At 40.2% G+C, this 15,576-nt stretch overlaps 1 long non-coding RNA gene across 1 annotated transcript; it reads right to left on the bottom strand.

Moving 5' to 3' along the window:
* Positions 1 to 890: 890 nt before the first annotated feature.
* On the bottom strand, positions 891 to 6,155 carry LOC148737154 (uncharacterized). Its single transcript, XR_015996128.1, has 6 exons — positions 5,876 to 6,155; positions 4,182 to 4,502; positions 3,004 to 3,615; positions 2,804 to 2,894; positions 1,929 to 2,034; positions 891 to 1,551 (listed from the first exon to the last, which is right to left on the bottom strand). It is a non-coding gene; the product is annotated as an uncharacterized LOC148737154 (long non-coding RNA).
* Between the last annotated feature and the right edge of the window lie 9,421 nt (positions 6,156 to 15,576).

The raw sequence follows: 15,576 nt of genomic DNA, 5'->3' as shown, positions 1-15,576 counted from the left end.
CCTCTAAAAAGCCCCCTGGGGGGGAGGGGGGCTTATTTAATTCAGGTACTTTGGGGGGAGTGGGTTATTAGAGGTGGGGGGCTTATTAATTTAGCCTGAAGTTCACTACCAGGATACAATATAGGACATGACAAATTAAAATTGCAGTCCTTGAATAAACTGATTGTATTTACTAACAAGGAGTGTGACTTTGAATTTTTGTTTTTTTCAGGGGAAGGGGGGGGGGGGGCAGGGGGGCTTAATGAATTTCTTCTTCTATAGAGGGGAGCCTTATTAGTGGGGGGGGGGGCTTAATAGAGGATTTACAGTATATCATACATGTACGTCATACATTTCAACAGCTGAGCATTGTCCTGGCAGGGCAAGAGCTGTTCTCAATAGGATTGTTGACAGTGAAGTACATGTATTCTGTATCTGAGAAAAAACCATCTATTGTCAAAGTAGAACAGCTTCACAGATGCAAACAATTTGTCCTGGCAGGGCAAGAGCTGTTCTCAATAGTATTGTTGACAGTGAAGTACATGTATTCTGTATCTAAGAAAAAACCATCTATTGTCAAAGTAGAACAGCTTCACAGATGCAAACAATTTGAGTAACCTTCAGGATAGTAGGTTTAAGCATTAATTAATAAAAATGGCTAAATTTTCAACTTTTAAACGAGTGTGATCATCAAAAAGTTTACATTTACCTTTTTCTTCTCAGAGGAGGGCTTTTTCACATCAAGCTTTGTCTCTGAGAAGTCTTCCTTTCTTTTCTTTGATGGTTGCTCTGTTGTCTGACCATTCACATTCCCATTTTCTCCTCCTCCTTTCTCTCTCCCGTTTTTAGATTCTTCTTTCCTATTTTTCAGCGTATCTTCACTTTCCTCAGACTCGTAAGATCTCTGCAGGAGTATTAAAACATTTTCTAGATGGTTCTGCATGGAACTAAGGGATGAAGCAGACTGGGTTCTAGACTGAGCTCAACACCCTTAAGAATCATCCTCTAATTTCTCATAACAATAACGACTCCACATCAAGCGGCAATTATGTGATGAGAAGAAACTATTCAAACAAGAAAAATATTGATTGATTCAATGCCATATTCTCAGAGTACAAATCATATGACATATGTAAAGGCAGTACCAAGAATTTAATTTCAGATCTCGGAAGTAGAGGAGGGTGTAATCCCGTGTACATGTAATTATAAGGCCTCTGGTGTTGGCGTCATTGTATCCCCAACAATTAGTAATTAGAATTTGTTAGGTGACGTCATGGACATGAATATGCAACTTGAGTCATTTGCTAGTATGAGAAATTACGAGAAACTGCGAGATACCACTGGGTAAATATCTTTGTTTGATTGTAAGGGATAACTGTTTATTATATCACTATCACAATTTGGTGTAATTTAGATTTTGAAGCATATTCAACCTCCTTTGTGAAAAGTACAGTGACTGACAGAAAGCTGGTGTAATAAATGGAATCGTTTAAAACCAGGGTTAGTTAATCCTTGCTAGAAGAACAGTATTCTTGGCTACAACTTTTCTCCAACATCTCCTCTCTCCATGCCCTAAAATAAATTCTTAAAATCAATAATTTGATTATACGATATGTGACTCAGGCATTGGCCATTATCCATTGGTTTTGCAAAATGGTACACTGAAAATGTTAACTGTAGTCCAAGCTGACATACAATTTACTATGAGAGAGTGTCTGATTCATACATGATACCTGAATTTTACAGAAAGACATAGTATAGTGAGGTTTAATGTTTTCCTTGTTACATTTTGTGATGCGTGAAATAATGTTTAAACTACACATGATGCCTGAATTTTTTCTCAAAATTATTTTGTGGGTGAACCAGGAACGGCTCCTCACACCAATCCTTGCTACCTCCCCTCCGCCCCATAAGAAAGGAATGACACAGAAGTGCAGTTAGTCACTGACCTGTTTTCTTTTATTAGCAAATGTTTTCCTGGATTCCCTTTCCACTGAAGTTGAACCAAAGAAATCAAAAGCAGAGGTCACTTTTTTCTCTTTAAGTTTGACTGGACTGAAACAGAAATAATATTAATAAAAAAAATGATTATTTGATAACTACAAAAATCCATGAATTAGTATTTCAATCATGTCAAGAATGTTGTGTTAAAATTCTCTCTTGATGACTGTTTTACACTGTCTCCCTCACGTTGTTGTTGGTGGTGTTTTTTTTTTTCACCTTAACATCAGTATGCATATTCTCCATACCATTCTCTATACATTTCCTATGATGCTGGAAAGGAGAATTTATTTAACAATCAAGAGCTTCTTTCATTCTCAGGATGTCACTGCGTGATTCAGGGGTGATAATAATTATTATTGTAACGAAAAATTAAATGCTGGTCACTCCTAAGGATCAAAGGGCGAAATGTGTTAGCACTAAAGCAGTGTCCAAAGGCAAGTCTAACATTCTCTGCCTCTGATGACATAGAGTGAAAAAAGAAAAAAAAAAAAACTTGTACAATTAAAATTTAGCTAGAGAATTCTGTAAAGAATCCAGAGGAATCCCTAGCCAGGGCTCAAAACTAAATTTTCAACTTATTAGCCAAGTGGCTAGCGACATCTTAGATTTTGATGACACTTTCAGTTTATTTACCAGCCAAACTGGCAAGTGGAAATTGAAAACAACTGGCCAAAACTGAATTTCTACTATAGTCTGTGGCTAGTGGGCTACCGTTAGTGTCGAGCCCTGCTAGCTAGACTAATATCCAATGTTCTAAATGAACACAAGGGTTTGGTACTAAAATATATCAAATATAATGAAAAAGAGTGCTGAATGTTACCTCTCTTTAACTTGCTGGACCTCTTTAGTTGCTTTTGTTTCTGTCTGTTTGGCAGAGGGTTTTAATTTCTTAGGCACAACTTCTTCCTCATCTGTAGGATACCACATAAAAATACAACCCAAGTGTTATAATATTCAAATCTTATTAAAGGCAGAAAGGTGTAATGGTAAGTGTGCTCAATCCTAAATGAAGAGATCTACCTTCTGCGCAGAAAGGCTTTCTTGCCATTCCCAAAACAATAAGATCAAAATCACGATTCATGATACTCCAGTGGTATCTTAAGTATGGAAAAGCTTGTCTACAGCTTGCTGAGCATCTCCTTCAAAGATTGCCAAAATCAGATAGCCACCACACTATTTGCCAAGATGTCATTAAGATGAGCTCAAGTCCTATGATTCAAGTTGAAATCAAGTTTTTGTTTGAATTCCTTGACAAGTTCATCATTCCATCTCTGAACACATCCCAAGCTAGTGATACAGAACTTGGTTTTTCCAGTGGTTACCTTGCCTGGTTATGGCCAGCAACTGTTTTGAAGCACCATGAAACTTTAATTAGTGAAATGTCGAAGTCTCCATCAGAACATTTTCCTGTAACATCACAACAGGTAAAGATGTCATTGAGAGACCCAGCAGCTATTGACCATTTTCACAAACAAGTGCAGAGGCCGATGTTACAAGAAGCACTTAAAGTAATGAAAGATCATGGAGCAGAGTGGTTAACTTTTACTAAGTTGTTTGGAATGGGAGCTGATCAGAGATACCAAGGTCATTTCTGGCATTCAGTTTTAAAGCTTCTTGGAATTCCAGTCAGATCTGAAAATCAAAAAGAAAAGTTAGTGAACATTCCCTTTCATGCTTATGGACAGAACATTCTCACATTGGTCTCTAAGGACATCGTTGGATTAATTAAATGGGCCACTCATTGGAAATTAAAGGAACCCCAGTTGCTATGTGAGATCAAAGAAATGGCTTTATCCCAAATGAGCTCACTCATAAGTAAAGAAGCCACTCCAAACCTGTTTGAGTTCTACGCTAAGCACATTTTCAGTCTTCCAGTTAACAATGTTCTTGCAGAAAGACAGTTCAACCTTTCGCAACTGTATCTTAGTGATAACATGTCAGAGTTATCAAACAGGCTTCAATCACATTTGTTGAGAACATTCTGCACAGTGGAAAAACCAAGACCAGGACAACAGAAGCCGCACGTGAAGTTCATGAAGAAAGAATGAAAGAATATGCCCAAATGCTCACCACAGACCTCTTGCAAGAGGCAAGAAAGAACTTAAACAAGATTAGAGAAAACAGCACACATGGGCCACTTACAGCAAAGGATGTTTACCCTAAAGCTTGGATAGAAAAGAAAGTAAACAATGACTTACCAGATATGATTCAGTCACTAAAAGTTGATGGTCACAAACTTAAACTTCACTGGAAAGCTTCTGCCAAGGGAACATCTGCACTGGAGGGACAAAGGTCATTCAGCCCAACAGTAATTGAGGGAGTTACCAGTACACCTGATGGACAAGTTCCAAGACTCATGCAGCTAGCAGCGCTAAAGGTGTGGAACTATGGGGAGGAGCTACCAATTTATGATCTACCAAGAAAATGCCAGTTGTGTTTACAAAACCTTCCAAATGTCTTCCCACCTCCAACTACTTGTCTTTCCAGGTCCAACATGACGGTGTATATTACGCCATTGCCTACACATGAAGAATAAAGTAGTCATGGGGGTGGCTCAGTAATTTTTAAACATTTTAGATTTGTACATAAGAACTGATTTCACTGACCCACACTGCATGAAGTAAATGTACCTCAACATGAATGCATTTTTACACAAAGAGACACATCTAAAAATTAATAAATGTTTCAATGCAACGTGTTAGAACTCACCTGATAAAAGCATGTTGTATATGCCACTTTAGTTAAATGAACAGAGCTCAATATCAGTTTTAGTGTATGTAGTATGTTAGCTTTGCAACATTGTAACTGGTTTTGCAGGGTATAAGTACAGTGCATGGAGCCAAAGCTGAGACATGCATGTATTTAATCATGTTGTATTGGATCTTGAATTAAATGAATTGAACATTACATTCAAAATGAACAGTAGGTAAATGAAGCTGTAATATATCTGATTTTAAATTGTTATGCATGACTGTAGCTTAGTAGAATATTACAAACATTGAAATGCTGTCACTTCACTACAGCAGTTTAAGACCACAATAAATGTACTATTTAACTACACGTAGATTATATCATTTTAATGTTGCACATGTATAATTAAACATATCATTAGCAGTAGGTAACTTTTAATGTGACAAGTACATGACTTGTGTATAAGTGTTCTTGTCATTAAGTGAATCATTTTGTACAGGAAGGGCAATTAAAGCTAAGTGATGCAGCCAATGTTATGTTACATACAGTTAGTGTACAATGCATAACAGTAATAAATTAGATTTAAACACTGGAACTGTTAAAAATGTGCCAAGTTCATTATCCTGTTTTTCCTTACTCCGTGTAAAAGATAAGTAGTACAAATCTGACCCGTAATGAATCGTCTCTCCTCTTTAAACGTTTTTCTTCGCTCCTATTGTAAATATCTACACCGATGGAATTTTTTTTCACATACAGGCAACTTGTCAGAGCCTCTAAATCTGGACCAACACAAATATGAATATGCAGTGTGGTCGAAAAAGAAACAGTGTATTGGTCGATCCTCCACATTCAAAGCGCCCAAAAGAAATAAGCATTGATTTAACAATCGATATCAGTCAACCATCATCAATAGTACCACCGAGAACTCAAGAAGTGATTGATAATTAACTGCTCTTGGTTCCTGTTGACGAATAAACCGGAGTTCACTCTCGATCTCGGGTGGGCGATATTGAATGTAAGCTAATCGACCCATTACCACCAACACCCCCAAGATAGGGACAAGATAACCTAGTTTATAATCTTACCTCGAGCATCGAGTGCTTGCTTTACTCAGTCGATATATTTCAATCCTCCATTACATCTCGAGCGCGCGTTAAAAACATGAAAATAACTTTAATACGAACAACAGTGGACTACAAACCTCAATTTGCCTTGAAATTACGATGCCAATTCTTGAACTTGACCGTTTCGAAATTCCAAATAATAAATAAACACCACGCGCAATGAATGACAAAACAGTACGAAAAAATAGCATTTCTAACACTAAGTCGATGAAAAGAAAAAAAAAGAAAACGGTGGAATCCTTAACTCCGTTGCAGTCTTCGCAGTTTAAGTATTAAACTATCAGAGACTTTGTGTTTTGATAAGATATTCAACGGTAAAGTTTTAAAAGCGTACAGGGAGAAGTAAACACAACAAGGGACGTCATCTGCGCATGTCTGAAATTTTCCTTAACTCACGTGCTTACGCTGTTCCTTGAGGCCTAAATTTGACTCTAACAATTCAGGCATCGTTAGGCTCCCAATATTGCAGTGGAATTGTGAAGAAAGTTTGCTTTGAAATGGTGAGTGAGGTCATGGACTTCATCCTTAATCCAAAAGCACAGACCTTTTTAGCCATGGAGACATTTTTAATACTACAAACTTCAGAGGGGGAGAGGCGATTAAAGTCCTGGGTCCAGATGTTCAAAGGGCGTATAACTCACTTCAAAGGATAAATCGCTATCCAGAGGATAACTGTTGACAGGAAAGTACCACGCTATCGACCGGATGGAGATTTATCCACGTTATCTACCTTTCTGAGACAACCGGGCCTGTTCTTTTTTTTTCATTTGGATGACACATCGTATTTATTCAGAACAAACACTTCGTGTTTGTTGAAGGTTGCATGTTGCATAGAAAGAAAAGAAATCTACAGGTTTATAATTTTTCTTTCCTTATTTCTTTAATTTCTTTTTAATCTTTTCATTTCTGCAACGTCCTTCTCAGTCTATATATAAAACGAAGGGCTAACGCTCGAAACGTCAGCTTTTGTAATCGTTACGGTGGCCAATTTACCACTTCAACTTTGTTGATATATCCAAATTATTTCGTTACTCCCACCGACGCAGCCCCAAACAGTTTCTTTCCAAACTATCAGCCTTCATATATAAAACACTCGACAAACCATCCAATCGATGAATGATATAAGCGTAAAATTTAAATCATGTGAAATCCTACACCTAAGCGAAAGAAATTCGAATAGTGCCCTTGTTTTAATGCATCATTATTCATCGAGTACGATTAAATATAACTTTTAATATTTTTCTGCTTCAAAAGCTGGCTGTAAAGGGATCTGAACCGGAAAGAGCTATATATCTTCGTTTCTAGACTAGCAATGACGAAATTCGTTGGAAACTATATACATCCTTACAAAGGAATTAATTTGGAAAGCATCAATTATATGTGTGCTTCATTTTGACTGGTTACCAGTCGTTTAGTACCCCCGAGCGTTTTCTACCCAGTCGACTGCTACCCATTGAGTTGAGCCGTTTCGTTCTTTACCTATACGTATATTTATGATGGTGGTGATAAGAAAATATCAAATTGAATTTATTTTAATCATCAGGCATTTCCAGTACATTACGACTATGACAAGATTTATATCCTTCCCATCGATCCACCGATCACAACTCGCTTTGTCCGGATAAACCCAAATGCTTGGATAAATCAGAAAAATATGAAGTTTGACCTGTATGGATATATAATTGATAATGCCAGAACAAAAAGCCCTCTTGGTAGGTTAATTGTAAATATTTTTCGTTATGTTGGAGACACCAGATAATACTGTCGAGTCTCGATTAACTAGACCTCGATTATTCCGAGTTCGGATTATAAACAATTATTGGATGAGGTTTTTGTGATGTCCAGAATAATCAAGGTCGAGGTAAGTGTTATCAGCCGATGCCCAAGGCTGAGGCTGATAACACTAACCGAGACCTTGATTATTCCGGATATCACAAAAACCGAATCTAATAATCGTTTTATTATACATTGCTTTAATGGAAATAACGCTAAACGCATTATCGCAGCGAACACAGTTTATTTTCGAACACTTAAAAATGTACAACTGTGTGGTGAACAAATTTTCTTTGTGTCAAATTTTCTTTCCTTTTTGTAGTGTGGCTCCTGAATATTTCTCTCTTTAAGGCCGATGATTCGTAGAAAAGTTCCTTCGCCACTTTTGTCGATCTTTTAGCATTTTCCGAATCTTTATCTTCAGGTAATCTCTCAATTTCTCGCTGGGTCGATGAAGCGAATCGAGAAGCCATTCTTACTTCGCTGTCCGTGAACTTGACATTGCTTCACTGGAAATCATGCATTGCGCTCAAACTGCAGATTATTCACTAATCTGTAGGTACAGATTAGTGAATAATCTTTAGGTTGCACTGTTTCCCAGAATTAACTGTAAGTGTTTAGCCAATGAGAAGACAGATGGTGACTACGATGTATAATAATTCAGGTAGTTAGTGATTTTGATCACTAATAGCCGTTTTGGCATTTTGTCCACCCTTGGCGGTTTTGGTATTTTGTGCACAAGTTGCCGTTTGGCATTTTGGCCACTAGTGGCCGTTTTTGGCATTTTGTCCACTAGTGGCCGTTCTGGCGTTTTGTCCACTAGTGGCCGTTTTGGCATTTTGTCCCCTACTTGCTATTTTGGCATTTTGTCCACCAGTGGCCGTTTTGGCATTTTGGCCACAAGTGGCTGTTTTGGCATTTTGTCCACTACTGGCCGTTTGGGTACTTTGTAGACTAGTGGCCGCTTTGGCATTTTGTCTACTTGTGGCCGTTTTGGTATTTTGTGCACAAGTGGCCATTTTGACATTTTGTCTACTAGTGGCTTTTTCGCATTTTGGCCTCGAGTGGGCGTTGTGGGATTTTGTCCACTACTGGCCGTTTTGGTACTTTGTACACTAGTGACCGTTTTGGCATTTTCTCCGCCAGTGACCGTTTTGGCATGTTGTCCACTAATGGCCGTTTTGGTATTTTGTCCACTAGAGGGCCTTTTGGCATTTTCGCCAGTAGTGGCTGTTTTAGCATTTTGTCTAGTACTGGTCGTTTTGGTATTTTTTCCACTAGTTGGTCATTTTGGCATTTTGTTCACTAGGGGCCGTTTTAGAATTTTGTCCACTAGTGGCTGTTTCGCGTTTTGTCCACTAGTGGCCGTTTTGGCATTTTGCCCACTAGGAACCGCTTTAGCATTTTTTCCACTATTGGCCGTTTTCGCATTTTGCCTACTAGGGGACCTCAGTAGACTTACTGGTTTCTGCCACTCCAGTGAGTGGCAGAAACCAGAAACGCGATGAGCGAGGGGAGGATGCGGGAGAGGGGAAGGAGAGACGAGGTATAAAAGGAGACAAGAAGAAAAACTATCATCGATGAATTACTAGGGAGGTAAATATTCCAAGACATTGTCACAAAATTCAAACAAAAAGACAAACAAAAACAAATTCACAAATCCACAGTGACTCAGCGTGGTCTGTACTCCTATCAACAATGCTATTCGTTGTCACAGAGGTCAAAATGTTGCGGACTCACGAGGCGTAGCCAATCAGATTGCGACATTACTTCTAATTATGGTAAAAACAAAAGCTAAAACCGAAAAGATGTTCCACTTTGGAGTTTAGAATGGTGTGGAAGGGGGTGGGGGGAGGAGGAGGACAGGTCTTATGCCAAAGTTTGCCCCAAAGAAACCATTCACTGAAAAGAACAAATAGAAATAAATAGCCATTAAAATAACAATGTTTTAGGTGCGAATATTCCAATTTTCATAATAGTTGGGAATTCATAGAAATCAGTTTTAACATGGGTGGAGAAAAATGATCATTCAAAAAGGTACAAAAAAATCCAAAACTTCTCATTCTTCCTCCCAACTTATTTCCCTCAATATTTCCCCTCAAACACCTCGAACCAAACCCTTAGTTGGTCTGCTTTTTGTTCTTAAAAGGTCTTGGTGCAAAAATGCTAAGCATTCTGGGCTATGACTAAAGTACAATTACGGTTGATGGAGTTGGGGCTAGTAGGCAAGCTTATGTCAAGAGTCCGCTGGATCTCAAGAATTAGGTTCGTCCTCTGCAGAATAGATTCATATACGGAATAACAGAGGAGGAGTGGATACGAGCCAGGACAGTGATTCGACCATACTTGCCACAGAGATTCCGTTCATACCATTTCATGAGAGGGTAAAGTTTCCCTCTGGATCATTACAGCATCTGACCATCAAGGATAAAGAGAACAACAAATGGGGCGGTGAGCTATTCAAAAGACTATATAATTAGGTTTATCACATATCACATATTACGTATTATGCACATAGCTTTGTGTTGACGGCAGATTGCATTCTATTGCATTCAGATTGCATTGTGATTCCTCTTTCAGTCAGTTCAGCAGGATTGCATTTAAATTGCACCCTAATTGCGTCACGGAATAGTCAGGGTATGGTTAGCTTTCACTACGTTTAACTGAGTTCTTTTCAAGTCACTATCATCATTTATATTAAGTCTGTCTTAAAAAAGTATTCTCGCGAGTTATCGCCCTTGCCTTGCCCTTGCCCTTGGTAGGAGATGGACTTAGAACTTTAAGGTCCAGCCCTTTCCATTAAGCATCTTTTGTCTAGGAAAAGTAAAACTTGTCAATAAATGATTATGGAATAAGAAAGATGATGAGTTTTGACCTCCGTGAGGACATAAAGAAAGATATATTTCGTCTAGTCCCTCGCGTGGAGCAAAGAAAAATTGCACAAAATGGCTTCATACACAACAACATCTTTCTCACTTTTTTACTGAGCTAGAAATTAGCCATCTTTCTTATTCTACTTACAAACATGACGCTATGACATTGCTGCTCGTAGCAGTATGCAGGGCTCGTATCACTTCGAAATGGCTAGCCCACCATTGCCCCTATAGCTCAGTGAGGGAGCATTTGAACGCGGAATCCAAAAAATCTTCCTAGGGACTCAGAATTGAATGTTTTCGTTGTCCAGCGCTCGTGACAAGACAAAAAACACCTTTATGTTACTTATGAAAATATATCACCGCGCTTAAACTTTGCTACTTCATTTATACCATCATTGTCCAGAAGCAGTCAGTCCTTTCGACATTCGTATACTAGTAGTATGCATAGACCTAGCTAAACAGCCTAGCCCACTACGAGTCCGAAGTACTAATCGGAATTAATCAAGTATCTAATTGATCTGCAATCATTATCCACATATTGATACATCATTAAACAAGAAAAGAAAAAAAATACAAATGAAATAATTACTCCCTTTTACAGCAGAAGTAACGTCACAGGAAGTACACTCCAACATTTCGATTGTGACCGGAGAAAGAAGAGTGGCGACCAGTATTTACTCGCAATGAACGATGGAAGATATACAGTATATATATATCATATTAACCGAGCGTACTGGATGACGACTACATCTCCAATAGCAAAGGTACACTTCTTGTCACCGTGTTTAAGACGATGGCGCTCACGTAAAATTCGGCCGTCCACCAAAGCCACATTGCATCTTTAGTTCTCAACAAGAACTTGGTACGCTTAAGTAAATCTTTGTCATCCAGCTGGTGTGGCTGTAATCAGGCAGGATATTGGCATTGGGGAAGAGTAACGTGTTTAGTGTCAATGTAAGAAGTTGTTTGGATATATCAACAAAGTTGAAATGGTAAATTGGCCACCGTAATGATTACTAAAGCTGACGTTTCGAACTGACGTTTCGCTCCGACGAAGGGCTAACGCTCGAAACGTCAGCTTTTGTAATCATTACGGTGGCCAATTTACCATTTCAACTTTGCTGATATATCCAAATTATTTCGTTACTCCCACCGACGCAGCCCCAAACAGTTTCTTTCGAAACTATCAGCCTTTATTCAATGTAAGAAGTTGGACATCTTCCTCTTGGTAGCACAGCGTACGATTATTAAGGGTCACTTCGACGTCCGGATTACTTTGCCTAACTCCTCCCAGCTGAGCGGTCCTTGACCAACTGTCTTATAGAACGCTGACACATTAACCCGATCAGTCGCTCGAATTGCCCGCCCCACCAGGGTGCTCGGCTGAGGTTGAACTGCTAGATGGTGGACTGATCACTTAGATACGAGTGGAATCTTTCATCTTTCCGTACATTCTTTAGCCACTTGCCTGCAGCGACAAACGTCTGGCTGTCGTCTGAATAGATCTTCGATGGTCGTCTTCTTCTGGCAATTAACCGTTTCATGCTCTTGATGAACTCTGTACTCTCCAAACTGGGCAGCACATCCAGAAACACTCCTCGTGTTAGACTGCAGGAGTACAACACCACATAGGCCTTTTTCTCTTCCTTGCGCTTGTCACGGTATTTCACAGGCCCGGAAAAGTACACGCCTATCACGTTGAAAGGTGTGTTACCTTCTGTTGTTTCTATTGGCATGGGTGCTGGTGGTGGATTTTGCAAACGCCACGGCTTGAAAGCGTTTGCTCCCGTTGCATTTTTTCACGATTCTCTTCGTCAATTTCCGAAGACGTGGTATCCAGAACTTCACTCTCGCCATGGTTAGACCAACTCCCCCATGGAGTGTAGTGACGTGAGCCCGTTGCACTATCTTCGATACTAGTAGAGCTGAGTCAGGCAGGTGTATTAAGTACTCACCTTAGATCCGTCCTCGACATTCCAACACACCTTCACTAGGCTGCAGGTTCAGTTGTTCTTGGTCTTGGTCAAATCTGGCGTGTATAATCCCCTGTAGCTGTGCTCTCTTGACTAGAAACATCTGACATTTCTCAACCTCAGCTGTAGTCAGTGGTCCCTTCGTCTTGCTGGAGAAGCTACGTGAATTATGCAGGAATCGCATGACCCAAGTACCAATCCTCATGGCCTTACGCAGTTCGAACTTCCTTAGGACCAAATCCAAGGTATCACGGGTCTCGAATCCAACCGCGATCTCTTCTTGCTGGAGCTTTCGTTCTGCCATACTTTCAGGGCTTGGTTCTGGCATGATGTCGTCTGGCCACTTAGCAGGTTCTGAGAGCCAAGCAGGTCCATCCCACCACAGGTCTGCGCCTACCACACTACCACCACGGCTTCCTAGATAGGAGGGGTTTTCAGTTGACGGAACTTGACGCCACAGCACGTTTGGATGAGACTGGATTCTATTAACATGTTTCTGCACAAACTGACAGTACTCCCCTTTATCGGCAATCCAGTGTAGGGCAACAGAACTGTCCAACCAGCAACGGTCTTTAGTCGCAAGAGTTAGTCCCTCTAGCGCTTGGCGTACATTGGTGATTAGATTTACGGTCATGTGACCTGACAAGAGCTCCAACCTAGGAATCGTAAGACCTTGTTTCGCTAGACGGGACTTTGCAGTAACTAGCCCTTGTGATGTACCTGAAGCTTGCTTTACTACGGCTCTCGGTTTCTCGGATTCGCACTTGCAGGAATGCACGACGACAAACGTCGCCAGCCACTACCTTAGGATGGAATCGGTTTCGAACAATTACACTCCACAGCTTGTTTTGTAATTGAGGTCCAGCATGGAGGCAACCGTTCAACGACGGGGCTTTCTCTTGTGCACGCGCAGACGCGTCGTACACCACTCGCAGTTTCGTTGTCTCAGCATTTCTTCTCACAACTGCACGATGAGATAGAATGAACTCTCTTCCAGTAACTTCAACTGGTGCTCGCTCCACTATGCCTTCTTCCAGGTGTTCTCTGATCACAGCGTCATACTCATCTAGCAGGTCAGTCTTCCTCAGCTTCCGTGCAAGAGTGTTTAATCTGCGCAAACTTCCTTCCCGGTTATTTGGTAAAGGAGGGCAGTTTCCCTTCCAAGGTAGCCCAGTTTCGTACCATCCTTCCGGAGAACGAACTAACTGTTCCTTGAACTCTTCATAAACAGCATTCTGATCTCCGGTTGCAGAGTCCGCCAGTCTTAATACGTCAAGAGCGCACAACTTCTCATAGCCAGCATTAGAGTTTACAGCTAACAGCGCAGGCGATAAGCCACTATCAGCCCCAGGAGATAAGCCACTATCAGCCCCAGGCGACATAATTTTCCATCCAAATCTGGTAGACTTAGCAACAGGATCTCCCCGGCGTCCTACTCGCAGCCGCTCCCCAGTGCGTATTTTAGCGAAGTCATTGGCTCCCAATATGATGTAAACGGGTAACATTTGCTTCGTGTCTTCATCATCCATTCGTACTCTCTCGAGGTGTGGATTTGCTTCAATTAAGTGCTTGTAGCTAGGATTCTCCAGGACCAATAACTCTCTCTTGTTTACTTTCGTAATGTCCACGTCGAGCTTAAAATAACCGGCGACGGAACTTAAGACCACATCAAATACTTGCATGGCTCTTGTTGTGATTCCTGTCAACATGGCGACTTGTCGTAACCCCGTAGACTTAGGGCGTACCTTTATTAACTCAATTGCGGTTGATGAAATGTACGAAGGGCTTGCCTGTGCTCAAAGATGGCGGCTTCATGTTTAGATTTCCGATGGATCAGCTCTATTTTGCTTGCCAATTGTCGCATGCATTTATCCGCCTCGTCAACCGATTCTTCAAATTCTTCCGCCCATTCGTGAACGGCTTGTTCGTCTTCACCTTCAGCAAACTTCTTCTCCTCTATAGACTCTTTCAGCGTCGTAACTGCAGTCACCACACTCTGAAGAGAAGTTCTGTGTCTCTCCAACGCCACTCGATCATCCTTTTGGAGGATTTCGTCTGTCTTCTTGACTCTAAACCTTAACGTTTTAATTTTCGCGTTTAACTCTGCCTCTTCCTTTTCCATACTCGTTCAGCCGCCCCCTCGTGGTCGCCAGTTTGTCGAAAACGCACCAACACCTTTCCTAATTATTCAGCTCCTTTATTCTAAGAATCACTTCGTTTAAACTCCAGGCTTAACTACAGCATCAACCGACACGAGCGCAGGCAGGATCGCTCTATTTAACTAAGCAGCTACGTGATACCTAAGAGTACAAAGTACATTTTGGGAAATTGAGTGAAGTCATCTCCGGTCATACACAACAAAGAACAATAACAACTAAACGAAATAATGCATTGTTCACGGTTCCCGACATTTTTAAGCATTTCAACAGATCTCCTTCTTGTAAGAACAAATACTCCCTTTCGTGCTTTAGTATTCTGGATTCTGCTAACAACTCAATTGATTTAAAACTCAAAGAAGCTTTTTTTATATAAATGAGACCAAACCTGAACTTAACAAACAATTACAGCATTATAACACTTTTCTAGCGTTTTAGTTCACACCTTTGAGGTTTGTTATCACGTTGTAACTAGTACCCGCTTTTGTATTACATCATACTGTAAATATTTTATTCATCTACTTGTATGCTATATAATTACTCACGTTCAGTTACTCATTGATTGAAGATGGCATAAGCATGCCAAAACATGTCTCTCAAATAAGTTGTCTATTTCTTACAATAATAACAATAATGTAAGCGAGTTTCACGGAACATTTCACATTCAGAATTTGCGTAAGACAAGTTAGAGCTTCATGCAATAGTGTTAAATTCGGCCTGCCGAACTATTTCCTTTTTTTTGTGAACTATTGCAAATCGTGAACGAACTTTGATGGTGAATGAACTTTGATGGCTCGACATTTTTGACAGCTTTAGTCTCGTTCAACCAATCAGATTACTTGAACCATTCTAGTAGGGATTCTGATTGGCTTATTTTAGCCTGCTTTATGAGAGTATACAACATGTTGACGACACTGTTGTTCGCACTGGAAATAAAGCTTGATTTGAATATTGAAAGCAATGCGTGGGGAGGTTAACGGATTCTTCATTATAAAACAAA

This window comes from Stylophora pistillata, chromosome 2, assembly GCF_964205215.1.
Source record: "Stylophora pistillata chromosome 2, jaStyPist1.2, whole genome shotgun sequence".
Taxonomy (NCBI): domain Eukaryota; kingdom Metazoa; phylum Cnidaria; class Anthozoa; order Scleractinia; family Pocilloporidae; genus Stylophora; species Stylophora pistillata.
Note: the sequence above shows the minus strand (reverse complement) of the source record. Positions and strands in the feature narration are given on the sequence as shown.